This window comes from Sciurus vulgaris (genome assembly GCF_902686455.1).
Source record: "Sciurus vulgaris genome assembly, chromosome: X".
In the NCBI taxonomy this organism is placed as follows: domain Eukaryota; kingdom Metazoa; phylum Chordata; class Mammalia; order Rodentia; family Sciuridae; genus Sciurus; species Sciurus vulgaris.
This window is the reverse complement of record NC_136471.1, coordinates 45,277,768-45,292,879: the sequence shown is the minus strand read 5'-3', so window position 1 is coordinate 45,292,879 and position 15,112 is coordinate 45,277,768. Positions and strand designations below refer to the sequence as shown.

The following is a 15,112-nucleotide window of genomic DNA, read 5'->3' as shown; positions in this document are numbered from 1 at the left end:
AATAAGTTTTCTTTTGGGAGTAATAAAATCCTTTTCCAGGGAATCTAATGTCTGTGAACTAAAAAGTGTGAGGCAGCAGTGACATGCACAACCATGAAAATTTAACACATTGTGTGAAATTTATTCACATGGAATAAAATTAGTTTGTCTGCCACCCGCTTCATGTTTGAGTTGAGAAAAGGAACTCTAATCCAATATGCTCAGCAAAGTACTAATGTCAACAGACTAAACTTCTCATCAAATCCAAATACTACTTTCAGTGGAGACTATATTATGAAGTATCTCCTTATAAACCTGTAGGTATAATAAAGATCTAATATTTTTCACAAATATATAGTGATGAAAATTACTTTTGTATATGGGAAACATATATAAGACTGATTATAAGTCAAAATATCATCCTATATGTTTTATAAACATCATTTTTGATAGCTATCAAGTAGCTAATGTTTCCCCCAAATTAGTAGTTTCATCTGCCTTGATGAATTCTGTCTTGTACCAGTGATGTGTATTTTTTATGTAATAGCTTCAGTACATAGCTACAGGTTTAAGTGTATCAAACTATTAATGCCTTTGTCTACAGGCTACATATTTGTCCTTTAACTTTTTTTTAAAGCATGCTACATGCTCCTGATAATAAATAACCCTGATATAAGTTGAAGTGTTAACACACAAATAATTTATAAGGAGCCAATTGCTTAATTTGAGAAATCAAGTGGTCAATAGGCAATAGCTAGACTCTGAAGAAATTCATGAATATACAACAGCTTCTGAAGGATATTTTAAAATCAAATTTGCTTTGATTTTAATAAGAATTTAGGTAGTCACTTTCCTTCTTTCCCTTTAGTACTGTTGCTACTGACATGAATTCTCTTCATTTCCCTCATAGGTACACATCCCTAATAGTGTCTTTTCATATGCATTTTCTTCAAGAATATTTTCCTAACTATCAATTTCAACATAGATGAATGAAAAAGTTTGTTTGTATTTGCACTTTCAATGTGAAAATTTAATTTATACCAAATTAATCACCCCGTCAAAACTCTATTAAAGGAGGTATTTCATTTATCTAATTGTGAAGATCACACATAGGCTAAATGTAATTGAATTGTCATGTCAGAAAATTTTCAGTGTTTTCACAGACTTGTCTAGAGAAACTGAAAACTATCAGTCACAGACCCCTTTGGTCTATTCTGTCATCAAAAGTTATTTCAAACCAAAATTTGCAAAGAAATGACTTAGTGACCTTTTATTTAAGGGATAGTTTACATTTTTATGTGGAAAAAAGGAGTCTTTTAAAGGATTCTTGCCACTCAGTAGCTAAATTTGCCTGAACAAGTCAGGGCAAGATTTTCATATGTGCTTGAATTTAGGGATTTTTTTCCAACAGAACGTTTCTTTATTATCTCTTTGTGGTAACAAGCTTTTTGATCATTTTATGAAGGTTTCTAAAATGTCTCCCACAAAACCACAGCCCTACCAGGGCAAACCCCATGGCCTGTCAGAGACTACACTATGGACCAGCAATGTCTTAACTTGATACCTGTTTCTGCTTAGTTTGTTTGGAACTTTTCCAAACCTAACCACTCTGCTTGGTCTCTAATTCAGGGGTGGCAAACATTCTCTGTAAAAGTCCAGATAATAAATATTTAAGGGTTTGTGGGTCACATATGGTCTCAGTTGCATCATATTCTTTTTCACCATCATCATCATCATCATCATCTTTTTTAACACTCTTTAAATACTTAAAATATCATTTGTAGTTCATGCACTATACGAAAATAGGACACAGTCCTTAATACATCATGCTCCAAGTCACAGTCATTAGATGCAGACATGTAGCCCAAGGTGATGTGGAAATTATTTTGGGCATTTAATTATACACGCTAGGAACAACTCTGGGGCTAAAGATAAGCAAATGAAAAAGGTGAACTGTGCCTGTTTCATCTCACTCTCATTTACATATATTTTCACCATAGCTATGATCTTGTTTTTGGACAAATTAAAAGATAGATAAAGAAAGTCTTAAGAAGGGAAGAGGAAGGAGGAAGAGGAGTATAGGAGAGAGGGGAAAGGATGAAAAGAGAAGGAAATGCATAAAGAAAGCAAAGAGGGAGATAAAATTAAAAGACAGGAAAGGACAGGAGAAAAAGGAAAGACAGAAAGAAAGAGAGAGGGAGAGGAAAAGGGGACGAAAAAGAGAAAAAAGAGAAAAATGGAGAGTGAGCCAGATTATGGAGATAAACGCACAGTCTCTCCTTCTTTTCCTTAAAGCCAGGCAGCTCTTTGAGGCACTTCCCCAGTTGCTTTCCTTTCAAACACTGAGGTTGCTGCCCAGTCACTGATCACCATCCCAAGAAGTGAAATGTGGGCTTCACATCTGAAAACTTCCACTTGGTTTTTCACCAAGTGAAATGGAACACGAGATTCAGGGCCCAAGCAAATGGCTTGTGTTTTCTTTGGGACACTTGGGCCGTGTCTACCCAGGGAAAATTTTGATGTACTGACTGACTGACTCCAGTGCATATGATTAATGTATATATAGGGCAAACCAGGATAATTCAGAACTTTTTTCTTCCACAGCAGGTTTTCAGCCGAAGTTATCTGGATGGTTGCCTCAACTCTCCACTAGGCTGTGCCAGGATAAGCACAGCCAGTGTAGTATGCAGGAGACAGGGACCACTCCCTCTCTCCAAGGTTCCCTTCAACACCACACCCTGTGCAGCTGAGCATAGTGGGATCTGTCCTGACAGGCCTTCTTTCTGGGGGCAAATGCAGATTATGTTTAATGAGTTGCTGAGAAGCCCCACGGACCCTAAATGTTGTATTTTGCTTAGTTGTCAAATGTCAGAATAGATTCTGAGCCAGACATGGTGGTGCACGCCTATAATTCCAGAGGCTTGGGAGGTTGAGCCAGGAGGATGGCAAGTTCAAAGCCAGCTTCAGCAACTTAGTGAGACCCTAAACAACTCAGCAAGACCCTGTCTCTAAATAAAATATAAAAAGGACTGGGAATGTGGTTCAATGTTTAGCAACCCTGAGCTCAATCCCTGGTACCAAAAAAAGAAAAAAATTCTGAAGCAGGAAAACTGTACACGTGGTAAAATATATATTACACTGTTCTCTTTCCCATCCCCCAAAAAGAAGCTACCAAAGCCAAAACCCATGATATCACAATCAAATTCATTAATACATATAGATATAACTTCTCTTATGACTGCAGACACTGAGGTTGTAAATTTTTTAATGAATATACATATATAGCTAGCTTTTGATTTTAAACATATAGTCAAAAGGTACATTTGTATTACATTTGAACACAGAAATAATGTTGTTCCTAGAGGTGTATTTGATGTGACTCCTGACAAGGTTTGTACAGAACAATATTTTAATTTAAATTATGTTCTGAAAGTAATGAGAAAGACTACTAGTCAAAGTTACCCCTTGGGAAATGATTTTGTAAAGAATATCTCTATAAAATCAACAAAAGTCATACTTCACATAGAAAAACTAGTCTCTTGGACTACTTCACTGATACCATGATTCTGGGTTTGGAATTTTGTTTTATTTTGTTTTGTTTTGGAGGAAAGGTGAAAAGAATAATGGGAAAGATGCATGATAGTTTATTTTACTGTATCTTACAGATCCAACTTCTAATGATGAAGCTTCCCACATAACTTCTTTCTTTTTGGGAGCAGAAAGAAAGGAAGAAAATGAAGAGTCAGAGCTGTTGATACATTGGGATAATATTTTTCCACTTTATTGAAACTTTCTACCTTTCCTTCCATTCTGTTTCACCAGTTCTCTAAGTGATAATTACGCAGTGATAAACTTCCCCATTGCTATCTGTGTGGTGTTTTTTGTTTTGTGTTTTGTTTTTACAGATTTCACTACTGGTTCCCCCCCCCCCCCCGAATACATAATCCCTAAAATAAAACACTCATAATATTTAAGGGATTCCATCCCAACCTAACTGCCTTATCCCCTCAGATACAGTCATTGTAACTACTGCATGAGAAAGTCCTGAAATGTATTAAGTCGAAACCTAAACATCCATAACAACAAGTTGTTAAATAGGCAATTCTTTGTGTACCTCTTTAAAAACTTTTTTTTGTTGTTTATCTGTAGGGTGTGTAGAAAATTTGCTCATTTTCACTTGTGAAAGTTTTCTTGCTGCCAAGTGGTGGAAATAAAACCCTGGAAAAGAACGATCATCTGTAAAACATGCATCTGTAAAATAAGTGTCTCTTTCAAATGGCTTGTTCTGGGCTGTTTGGTGTCCCCACACTATGTGCTGAATGTGAAAGTAGTCTGTAACCTTGGACAAATTTGCAGTGACAGATGTTGCTATGCTTCTGTAAGGACTGCTTCTGCTAGAGGGCACTGTACATTAGACAAGGCCTTTTGCTCTGCTTAGTAAAGACAGTGTTCTGATGCAGCACCTGTGTCCAAGTCTCCATTTGTTAACACATGTGTGCATTTCCCTTCTTGGAAGATAATACTTTGGGAAGCCTGATTGCAAAAGGATTATTCCTTGGGAAAACAAATCTAGAGTTATCTGAGTGTTTTTCTACCATGAAAAAAGACATAACATATTCACCTCACTTTCAGAATTGCTCCACAAGATAGGGCAAAAACTTACTTCTCAGTTGATAGTTTTCTCCTCTTTCACCATTCATTCCACTCCATCTCCCACGTTCAACTTCACCCTTCACTCCTCTTCGGAACAAAAAGCAACTGGTTCAGATTAAGCACATGGGCACACACTGCCTCCCTATCTCTGGGTGTGAAGGGCAAAATAGGGAAACCTAACTTTGCAAATGACAGAAGGTGTTCTGAGAAACAAACTGATTTGGGAAGAGATTTTTTTCACCATCTGTATATCAGCATTACCTGTCAAGTGTTTGATAAACATATCATCAGTACTTGTTTAGAAGATGAAAACTAGGGGTCATGTATATAATTATTAGTTGTCAATTAAAAATAATATTAATTTAAAAGGGGGAAACAGGAAGAAAAGCAGCTACAAATACCAGTAACCCTGCATTTATTAGAAGGCCCCAAATCTATTTTTATTGACCTGTTCATTGCTTGTTCACTTAGAGTACTAGCCTGGAAGCCTGCTTTGAATTAAGTGACTAAATAAATAAAAATCACTGAAATATACCAAAGCTTTGAAGAAGCCAGAGCTTGTGTTGGCTAACAGAACACAGTAAGTAATGATAAGGCAAAAGAAAATAAGAATTTAGGCAGTAATTTTTTATTTTTCTTAATTTTTAAGAAAAAGGGCTTTTTGAATATGCAATACAAGAAAAGAAAATGTGATAGACTTTAGTAAAAGACTGGATCTCTGTTATTCTAGAGTGCAAACCTGATGCTTTAAAGACTGGCAATGTCTTTGTTTTACTCTTTCTCTCTTTCTGTGATTTGTAGCATACATTGAAGATCTCACAAGATGTGTTGAGCAAAGCAGAAGACTTATTATCGTGCTAACTCCAGACTATATTCTCAGACGGGGATGGAGTATTTTCGAACTGGAAAGCAGACTCCATAACATGCTAGTCAGTGGAGAAATCAAAGTGATTTTGATTGAGTGTACAGAGTTGAAAGGGAAGGTGAATTGCAAGGAAGTGGAATCACTAAAGCAAAGCATCAAACTTCTATCCCTGATCAAGTGGAAGGGACCCAAAAGCAGCAAATTAAATTCTAAGTTTTGGAAGCATTTAATATATGAAATGCCTATCAAGAAAAAAGAAATGCTTTCCCGATGCCATGTTCTGGACTCTGCAGAACAAGGACTTTTTGGTGAACTCCAGCCTATACCCTCAATTGCCATGACCAGTACATCTGCCACTCTGGCATCATCTCAAGCTGATCTCCCTGATTTCCACCATTCAGATTCAATGCAAATGAGGCACTGTTGCAGAGGCTATAAACATGAGATGTCAACCACCACCTTGCCAGTACCTTCCTTAGACAACCACCACACTTACTGTAACTTGCCACTGACACTACTCAATGGACAGTTACCCCTTAGTAATACTCTGAAAGATACACAGGAATTTTCTAGAAACAATACCCTGCTACCTTTGTCATCCAAAGAACTTAGCTTCACCAGTGATATTTGGTAGTGAAAAATCTGAAATCCTCCAAACAGTTATGTGAGCATACAGAATTTCTGCTGTACCAAGCATAAAGTACATCTGAGAACATTAAAGTGCTGAAAAAGTGAATAAAAAGGCACAGAAATCGCTTTTATACTTAAATATTTTTGTTTATATTTCCAGACAAATGGGGGGGGGGGGAAGAAGGACTCGCTTTTGTAGCGCGGCACCTTATTCCAATGTACAGTTTTAATTTCTTCCTTAAAAGAAAAATTTTAAAACTTTGTTGTTTCCAAGCAGGTTTTATTATACCACATGGACTGCAACCTTTTTAGGTGAGCTATCTCCCCCATATTTATGAATATTTCAGCATTTACATGGTATTTGAAATAAGGAAAACTTAATGACTAAGTGAAATTAAAAATTCTGAACTAAGCTTAAGGGGAAAAGATAACTTTTATAGAGCAACTGAAAAATCAGCAATTATAAAGAAAATTTTGTTGAATCACTCCAATTGGAAGACTGCAAAGGAAGATCAGTTGAGAAAAAAATATGATTTGAACATGTAAAACTTCTTCAACTTAATGGACAACTTCTGTAGACTAAATCAACAACTCGTAATAACAGCTTTTAGTTTTGTTAGGCAAGCACGTCTTCTGTAGGCAAACTGGTAGGTAGTTAGACAATGTGCATTCTGAAGCAAATGAATAGACAGGCTGTGAGTTTTTAGGATAATTTTGAACAACACTTATGGCTTTTTGGCTTATTTCAAAAGTTTTACAACTTAGAAAACAAATACATTCTATTGTTCTCTAACAAATTCACATTTGGATTTTTTTCCAAATGATCTCTTGACCTGTTATAAGCTTTATATGAAGATGTAGGCATTTTCCTACTTGATTTTCAGCATCATTGGAGTTTGAATTTAAATATATATTGACTGCAAGTGTCAGCAATTGAAAAGAAGTAATATTCACAGATGAAGTGCTAAATGATTTGAGCTTACTAGTGGTAGAGCAGCAATTGCAGAGATTCTCATCTGCCATGTGGTTGTGAAATAGACTGTTCTGTACATACATAATATCTGCTTGGCCATGTGTGCAAGGCTCCTGCAGAAGTATCTCTATTCCCGGTGCTTCAAAGAGTATATTTGATAGACTGAACCTGTCCATCCTCATAAAATGACTGTGACTGTGCCATACCCCAAAATATATGTGAATAATCTATTCCATATTTGTTGTAAGGAATGTGCCCCTATTTTAGTATCTACTGTGGATTACTACTTTGTATTCCTTCCAATTAATCAAATTTTGTGTACTTTCCACCTAGATGCCTGTGGTGGTTAATTCTTTATCAAGTTTTATTGGGGCATTTTACAAATGGTTCATATTCATAAACCAAGTTCTTGGACAAATATAAAAAAGGGTAAATGTGCACAATATGTAAAAATCAAGAATTTTCCCAAGCCTTGTAATTGTGAACATAATTGTATAAGAAAACATTAGATAATATGCTTTCATGATTTCTCTCAACCTCTTTCCATTACTAACTCCCTGAGATCCATGAGTTTTGTTCAATGTACTTGTATCTCTCTTGCTTTTCAATATTCAGCTGTTCAGAAAATGCATTATGCACCAACAATGTGTAAAAGCTTAGCAGTTATTCATGTTCATTTCACAGTGGGATATTTAGTTGTTCCTTTGAAAAGTCCAGTTTAACATATGTAGGTGTTTCATAGATGTATTTTTCTCCACTGAGAAAGGAGATTTGGCTTCCATAAAAACTATAGGTATTTCAAAATGAAAAAATTATCAACTCTGAACTGTTTTCCAAATGTTATAAAGTTGTAATTACTGTATTAGTTCTTTAATGCTATGTGTAATTACTAAGTTAATAATCTGCATGAAATGAGTAGTATATGTTTAAGTGGCCAATTGTACTTTTTACTATTTTATTTTTCACAGAAATCTAGATTAATTCAAATAGAATGTTCAGTGGTATTTTTAAACTAATAGTTCTGTATTGAGCATGCCAGTTCTGAAAATATAACATGGGTCTCTCTGCTTCCTTTATTTACAATGATTAAACGTGGGTAGCAATTTGAGTTGGCTGGCCACAATGTATCCTTTCACTACTAGTAGGTACTCAAAAACAGAGCATTCACACTTGTGCTGGGGAACTTGACAAGAAACCTTTTCTACCATTTTCAGGAACTAATGTGTACACTATCTATAAAAATTTATTTCTAGATGGCAATTCAAAATTTAATTTTCATCTGAGATTTTTGAAAGATAAAACCTATAAGGGTATAATAAGTATTTAATCTAGAACATAATGTGCTTTCCTTGCTTTCACAGTGGGGAAATTATTTTTTCAGCATTCCACTGAAATGAATTTTGGAAATCTATGATGACCATTTGTACAACTAGTTCTAAGACAATTATAACAAATTTATTGTTATGTTATTGTTTAAACATACATTTAAAAACTGTCTTTTTATGTGAAACATCCTGAAAAGATCATAAATGATGACACAAATGAGAAATGCACAAAAGCAATGGATACATAGGAAAAGAAAACTGCATTGAGAACAAAAAATGCTCAGGGAGATGGACAATGTGAATATGGATTTAATTTTGGAAATTATGAAATCTGGCAGATTTGATAATGTATGGGCTCCAATCTAACCAAGGAGACTCTGAAATGTAGCTGGATGTTTCCTGAAAAGATATCTTTCTTGACTGCCTCTAAACCTTAATTGAATTAGATCCAAATCTGTTCTGTTTTCAAACACTCATTCAAAAATATGAATACAGAGAATCTTTCAGGTGTTTGTTAAGGCTTGAATCTGGTAGTATTGTGTGAAAGGTAGATATTTTGGTTGGGGATGAATGTTGAACATTGTGGGACATAAAGGGGGAAGCAGGGGGCAATTTGAGGTGAAAACAAGAGTTCATTTATGAAAGAATTCAAAAGGAGAGGGAAATGATTAGTATCCTAAGGATTACTTCTGCAATGGGTGGGGAAATGGCAAGTGTGAGAAAGAAGAATATTCTGGCAAGAAAGGGAAGGAGACTTCTTCACTTGTGGTATTCAAAGAGCTTACAAGACTATAGAACTGCTGGTTTAAAGCAGTTATTGTCTTTTGGCATATTATTTTTAAATAAATTAGCTATTTCATGCCAACTGATCATAAAATTGATGACCAAAGCATATGCCCTAATTACTACACATATAAATCTTTCTATTCCTTATATTCATATTCCAAGGTGAGAAAGTGAACTGATAAATCCATACTAAAATGAAGACAGAAAATAGTTCCACAGTTATCAGTTGATTTTGAACACTTGCAATTGTCGTGCTTTTTTATGGGAGAGAATTTAATGTTGAAAATAATCTGAGTCCAATTTCTCCATTACTCATGCATTTTTGTTTTAAGATGTCTGATAGGAGGTCACAGTTTTGAGCATTAAGACTCTCTGATGAATGTATGGGACAATTTGATAAACAAAAATCATTCAGTTCAAACTTTTTTCATATCAAAGTTGCCATGTATTTTAAAACTGAATTTGGCCACAAGCAATTTAAGAATGTTTTTCAGTGATCCATTTACTTACAATGGATTCACCTAAACCCATCTATATTTTTCCCAAAGACTTACTTATATTTTCTCAACCACATTTTCTTCAGATGATACTAAAGGCAATCATGAGTATTTATTATTGCCTACTGCTTACTGGCCAGTGCCTAATGTATAATAGAATTTTTAAAATTGAAATCATTGTTTTCAAATAATTTATACATCATATGCATCATAAAAACACATTCCACTGTAGGAAAGTTAATATTGAACATCCAGAGAAGACAAGCGAAGGAGGAAATTCACTGTTGACTTGGGCAAGAGATGAGTTTGGAATAGAGAAGAAGACAGTGGTGAAGAATAGGAATTTCCAAAGTGCAGAAAATAGCACATGTGAAGAATCTTGGAAGAATAAACAAATTCTATTTAGCTGATGGCAAGGACATTTGACTGGTAAGAACATTAATCTATATGAAGATATAATTTTAAAAAGGTTGGGAGAATTTTTGGAGCATTCATCTGAGAGCAGATCAGGAAGAATTTAAGTAAAGGGAGAAAATGGAAGCATGGAGGCTAACTAGCAGGCGGTGGTCAGTTTTTCAGCTGTGAGATGATGAAAGATACAGGTAGGGTGGTGATGTGGATCCTCTGAGAAAAAGGCAAATTTAGCCAGACTTGGTGGCACATGCCTGTAATTCCAGCAATTCCTTAGGTTGAGGCAGGAGGATTCCAAGTTCAAGGCCAACCTCAGCACCTTAATGAAACCCTCAGAGACTTATTAAAACCCTGTCTCAAAATAAAAATAAAAAGGGACCAGGGGCATAGCTCAGTGGTTGAGTATCCTGGGTTCAATCTACAGTACAGAAGGAAAGAGGAAAAGATAAATAGGAGAAAGATAAATAGGCAGAACTTTGTGATGCAAAAAGTGGAGAGTAAAAAAAGAAAACAGTATTAATAGACATCCATGATTTAAAAAGTCAGTTGAACCAAAGGAATTCTTTGAGTGTTTAAACTCTCTTCTTAAATAAGTATCCTGACATTGTCAGAACAAGAATAAAGACAACATAATACTAGGTCTTTTTGCCACTGAAGCATCCTCCAATGTATTTGGATGAGAAAATGGTCAGGAAAAACAAAATAATTCTGTATATCTGTTTTAAAAATCATATCATAACTCCAAATTCACAAAAAAGAATATAATGGAATTTGGTTCTTCTGATGCTGTCTTCTGAATCTATTTAAATATCTCACCTCATTCTGAAATAAAGAATTATCTTAAAATGAAGACATTTCAGTCAATGGGAAAGAAGTTCCAAAAGGCAGGCAGGGATTGGGGTTATTGGTAACCAATTCTAAAATAGAGAAACTGGACAAGGTTGCCAAAGCACAGCATCAGACGTGTTGAAGTATCTTGGATCAAAAGGAGAATGAGCAGAGAGTGATCCTGTGATGAACAATGGAAGGAATTGAGGAATTGGTGAGATTGGAACCCAATTTTCATTAAAATTGAAGGTAAAGTTATTAGCTAATTACCATCTTTACAATTATGAAGGACATTTCATAAGGTATATTAGTCATGGTAGGTAATTGTTGCTCATGACAACCACCCATATCTTTGTATTTTAACAATAAAAAATATTATTTGTTCACACTAAAGTCTAATAAGGATTGGGCAAGCTTATGGAGAGACTCTGCTCCACAGTGATTTAAAGACAGCCTCTTTCCATTTTGTTGCTCTACTATCCTCAATTTCCAAGGAGTCTTCTCCATTCATCTACTAGTTGGGTAAAGAGGTTGGCATATGATGGCCCATAGAAAGCACACAAATTCCAAAGGAGGATCAGTTGGGAGGGTGGGAAATGTAGTCTGTGTTCTCCAGGGAAAAGAAAATGGGGCTTAATGATCATCGACTCCATTACATTTGCTTTTCCATAACTACTTAGGAAGTTATAGCAAGAAGAATCTTTATGTTTATGAAGGGAAAAACACAGGACTACACTAAGAGTTTCTGAAGATGAGTGACCTCATCTTATCACTTGCTACTCTAAACACCCATAATAGAGCAGGTCACAGAGTAGGTGCTTACATCACATTTGTTGATTAAGTGGATGAATATATTTGGAAGCATCTGTGAACTTTCAAATTCTGGAGTTTTTCAAATATATGAGAGTTATTTTTTTCAGTTCTTCTTTAGGCAAGCACTTTTATCATTTGCTATTTTATAAAAAGCAAAGAGAAAGAATATATTAGAGTATCTCTCTACATCCTTTCTGGGACTAGAAATTTTAGGATTCTAAGTCAATTCATGCTTGGAGATCAAAGATTCTTAAGCACTCTGCCAGTCACACAAATCATTCTTCCTCAAAGTATTCAATTTGGTTCCATGAGACCAACCAACATATTTCATTGCTCCTAACCACATCATCCTTTTCCCTAAATGCTACATAATATGCTGACTTATTGCCAACAAACACTTGCCTTTCCTTTTTGCAAGTTATTTTTATACCTATAATTATCATATCAGGTGGAAGAATAGAGATTAGATTAACCTACTTTATGGGCACAGGTTGTGCCTCAGTAGTATTTCCACCCTTAAATTGATTATGCAGAAATATCTGAATTCTGATGTATTTTTGAGGTAACCAATGCATTCAAGTTTCCCAACATTTTTGATAGAGAAGATGTGAGAAAATACCTAGAAAACTAAAATGCCACCCATTTTATCTGGGGCAATTTCCTTAGACTTTCTTTGCCTCCATTTTCTCATTTATAAGATGAATATAGTAACAATATGCAGGCAGCTGTGAACATTGTGAATTAATGTATATAAAGTGCTTAGAAGAGTGCTTGGCAAAAAACAAGAACCATATGAGAGTTAGTATTATAATTACTACTTTATAACAAAATTACACAGCTGATCCACAATCCATGGGAAATGCACTTTTATTTTCCAAGTGGTAGAGATCGGCTATTCAGTTTCTTGCGTGACTGCATGTATGACCAAGGACACTCATTTTCCAGACAGCTGGCTGAGGCTAGAGGTGCATTCTGTGGTCATGGAACAGATTAGAGCTAACTGGCCCATACAAGGAACAAGACTACAGTAACTTTGACCTCATTAGTAATGCGTTCTGCACTAGACAAAAAACAGAACTCTCAGAACATGGATTATTCAGATTTGCTGTCCATGTTAATCAAAGTCCCCAGATGATTGCTTGATATTCTGCTTCACTTTAGCTAGGTTTACATAAGACCAAAACATCTGGATGAGAAGTGAAAAAATGCAGATGTTTAAGCCTCATGATGGGAAACATCCAGATGTCTCAAATTTGGATTTGTCATTTTGTTCTTTGTTTTAAAAGAAAGAGAAGCCAAAAAGAAAATAGAAAAAACAACACCAAAAGAAAAAAAAAATCAACCACAGTTTGTTTTTTTCCTTAACCTGGGTAAAATCAAACTCTATTCTTCTTATAGTAGTTTAATATGGCCAAAAGCTGATTAAGGAGCTTTTTGATAATGGCCCTAAATGAGCTGTGTTTCAGGAAGAGAATTTTTTTTTTTTGAGTTAAAGAATCATTTGATACACAAGTAGCATTTGGGAGAAGTGATTGCTTTTGCAGTGAGACAATATCTTGGAAGAGTTGATCATACTGAACTATCTGGGAAAGTATGGCTGGGATGATACCAACAGTGAAGTTTGCTAAAGAAGCTTGTCAGAAATATTGGTTATTTCCTAATAGGACCTGATTTCAACTAAATATGTAATGAGTCAAATTTAAAAGAATCATATAAACCTCTATTTTTTATTAAATGCCTACATTTATGGAATATTTGCTACCTGGAAATCAACATAGGGATAAGACTATAGGCATAAGCAAAATAGGTAGCCATTTATGGAGTGTGACTTAAAGGAAATAAATATTCATGAGGGAGTTCCCAACAGTCCTATCATCAGTGTCCTAAAATAATTTAAACTATGTTAAATCATGATGATTTTAGTGAGTTGCAATAATCTAGCCTTTATGATTCCACTAAACTCCTCTATCAGGAAAAGAAACACATTTACTAAATAACACATTAATAAAGGCATTGACTTCTGCAATTTTATAACTGGATAGGAACTACTTCAATCCCTTCATTTCAGTTATGGGAAAACTGAGGTCCAGAGGCTAAGTGACTTGCTCAAGTGACAAATATATTGTGGAATACAGAAGCCTACCATTATGAGACAACTGAGGGACAATTTTTTGATAATGGTGGAAGGAGATAGAAAGTAGGGAGAATGCAGGAATTCAAGAAGTTACTGGGTACATGGGGAGTGTTGTGAAAATATTGACGGTGGGAGTGAGAGTTATATGAACAAGAAGCAGAGGAGTCATAGGGATTCCAAGATAAGTAAGTTTCACTTATGAATAATTTTGTTAATATACACAACACATCTTAACACAAACAGCAGTCTTTTTTGATTGCTCCATTTCCACAGTGGTTAAAAATGATTGTGTATAATGTTTGGGAACTGGATCATCTCATTTGGCAGACGAAGATAGAAAGGTTTAAGCTTTCCCGCAAAGATTCAAATAAGGCATCGAAGGACTAAGCTAAGGGTCGGGGAGTTGGTTTTGATTATCAACTTGTGCTCTATTGCACAAGCACATGGCAAGCAAAACTACCTTCAGATCAAAATGAATCTTTCCAGGTCTCCAGCACTGTCTTTGGCAATGTGTGTGGAGAAAATACAAATCAACTGTTCTCAAATGCTTCAAAAGGCATGGAAAAAAATAAATTAGAAAAATATCCTGCACACCTGGGTTCCCCCATAGGAAAAAAAAAAACAAGGAGGAATTTTCTTAGTGTTGTCTAGTCTGCTCAAAGCACTCCCATTCAATGAAGAGAAGACTAAATTAAAGCAAATTCTTTTTTTGAGAATTAGGACCAAAATCCATATAATTGCTCATTCATTATGATTATTACCTAATGGTTCTTCTGAATTACCTACTGTCCTTCTGAAACAGTAGAAATATACCTGGAAATAAAAATGTGTGCATTAAAGAGAAATGTAGAATATCACCATACAACTCAGAACTCAACCATTGCACCATACCCAACCATTTATCATTTCAATTTAAAAACAGTAATGCTGCCAGTGGAAACAAAAAACAAGTTGTCAGCATTTTTCCTTGAGCATGATAGAACCACAAAGCCATAGACCAGGCAGTAAAATTTGTTTAAAAAGCTCAATGTTTCAAGACAAGCCAGATTTTTATTGGATATATACTGTAAACTACTCATCTAATTTATTTTGCACTGATGCCAATTCACATGAAATTAGCTTTATTGGTTTGAAAGATTTCTTTTTTCCTTTCCTGTCCTTTAATGTGAGCAAACCCAGTTCTGAGCCATGTTGTGGAGGATGAGGGTCATTGATCTT

The 15,112-nt window shown here is 35.2% G+C and overlaps 1 long non-coding RNA gene across 2 annotated transcripts in view; it reads right to left on the bottom strand.

The window, feature by feature from the left end:
* Positions 1-15,112, bottom strand: part of LOC306651963 — a 318,748-nt gene that overhangs the window by 95,029 nt on the left and 208,607 nt on the right. The window contains exon 8 of one of the 2 annotated variants that reach the window (XR_013761265.1): positions 6,299-6,364. The exons of the other annotated variant lie outside the window; for it this stretch is intronic. This is a non-coding gene — a long non-coding RNA (uncharacterized lncRNA). Of the gene's footprint in view, positions 1-6,298; positions 6,365-15,112 lie in introns of those variants that run through there. 2 annotated transcript variants of the gene reach the window in all.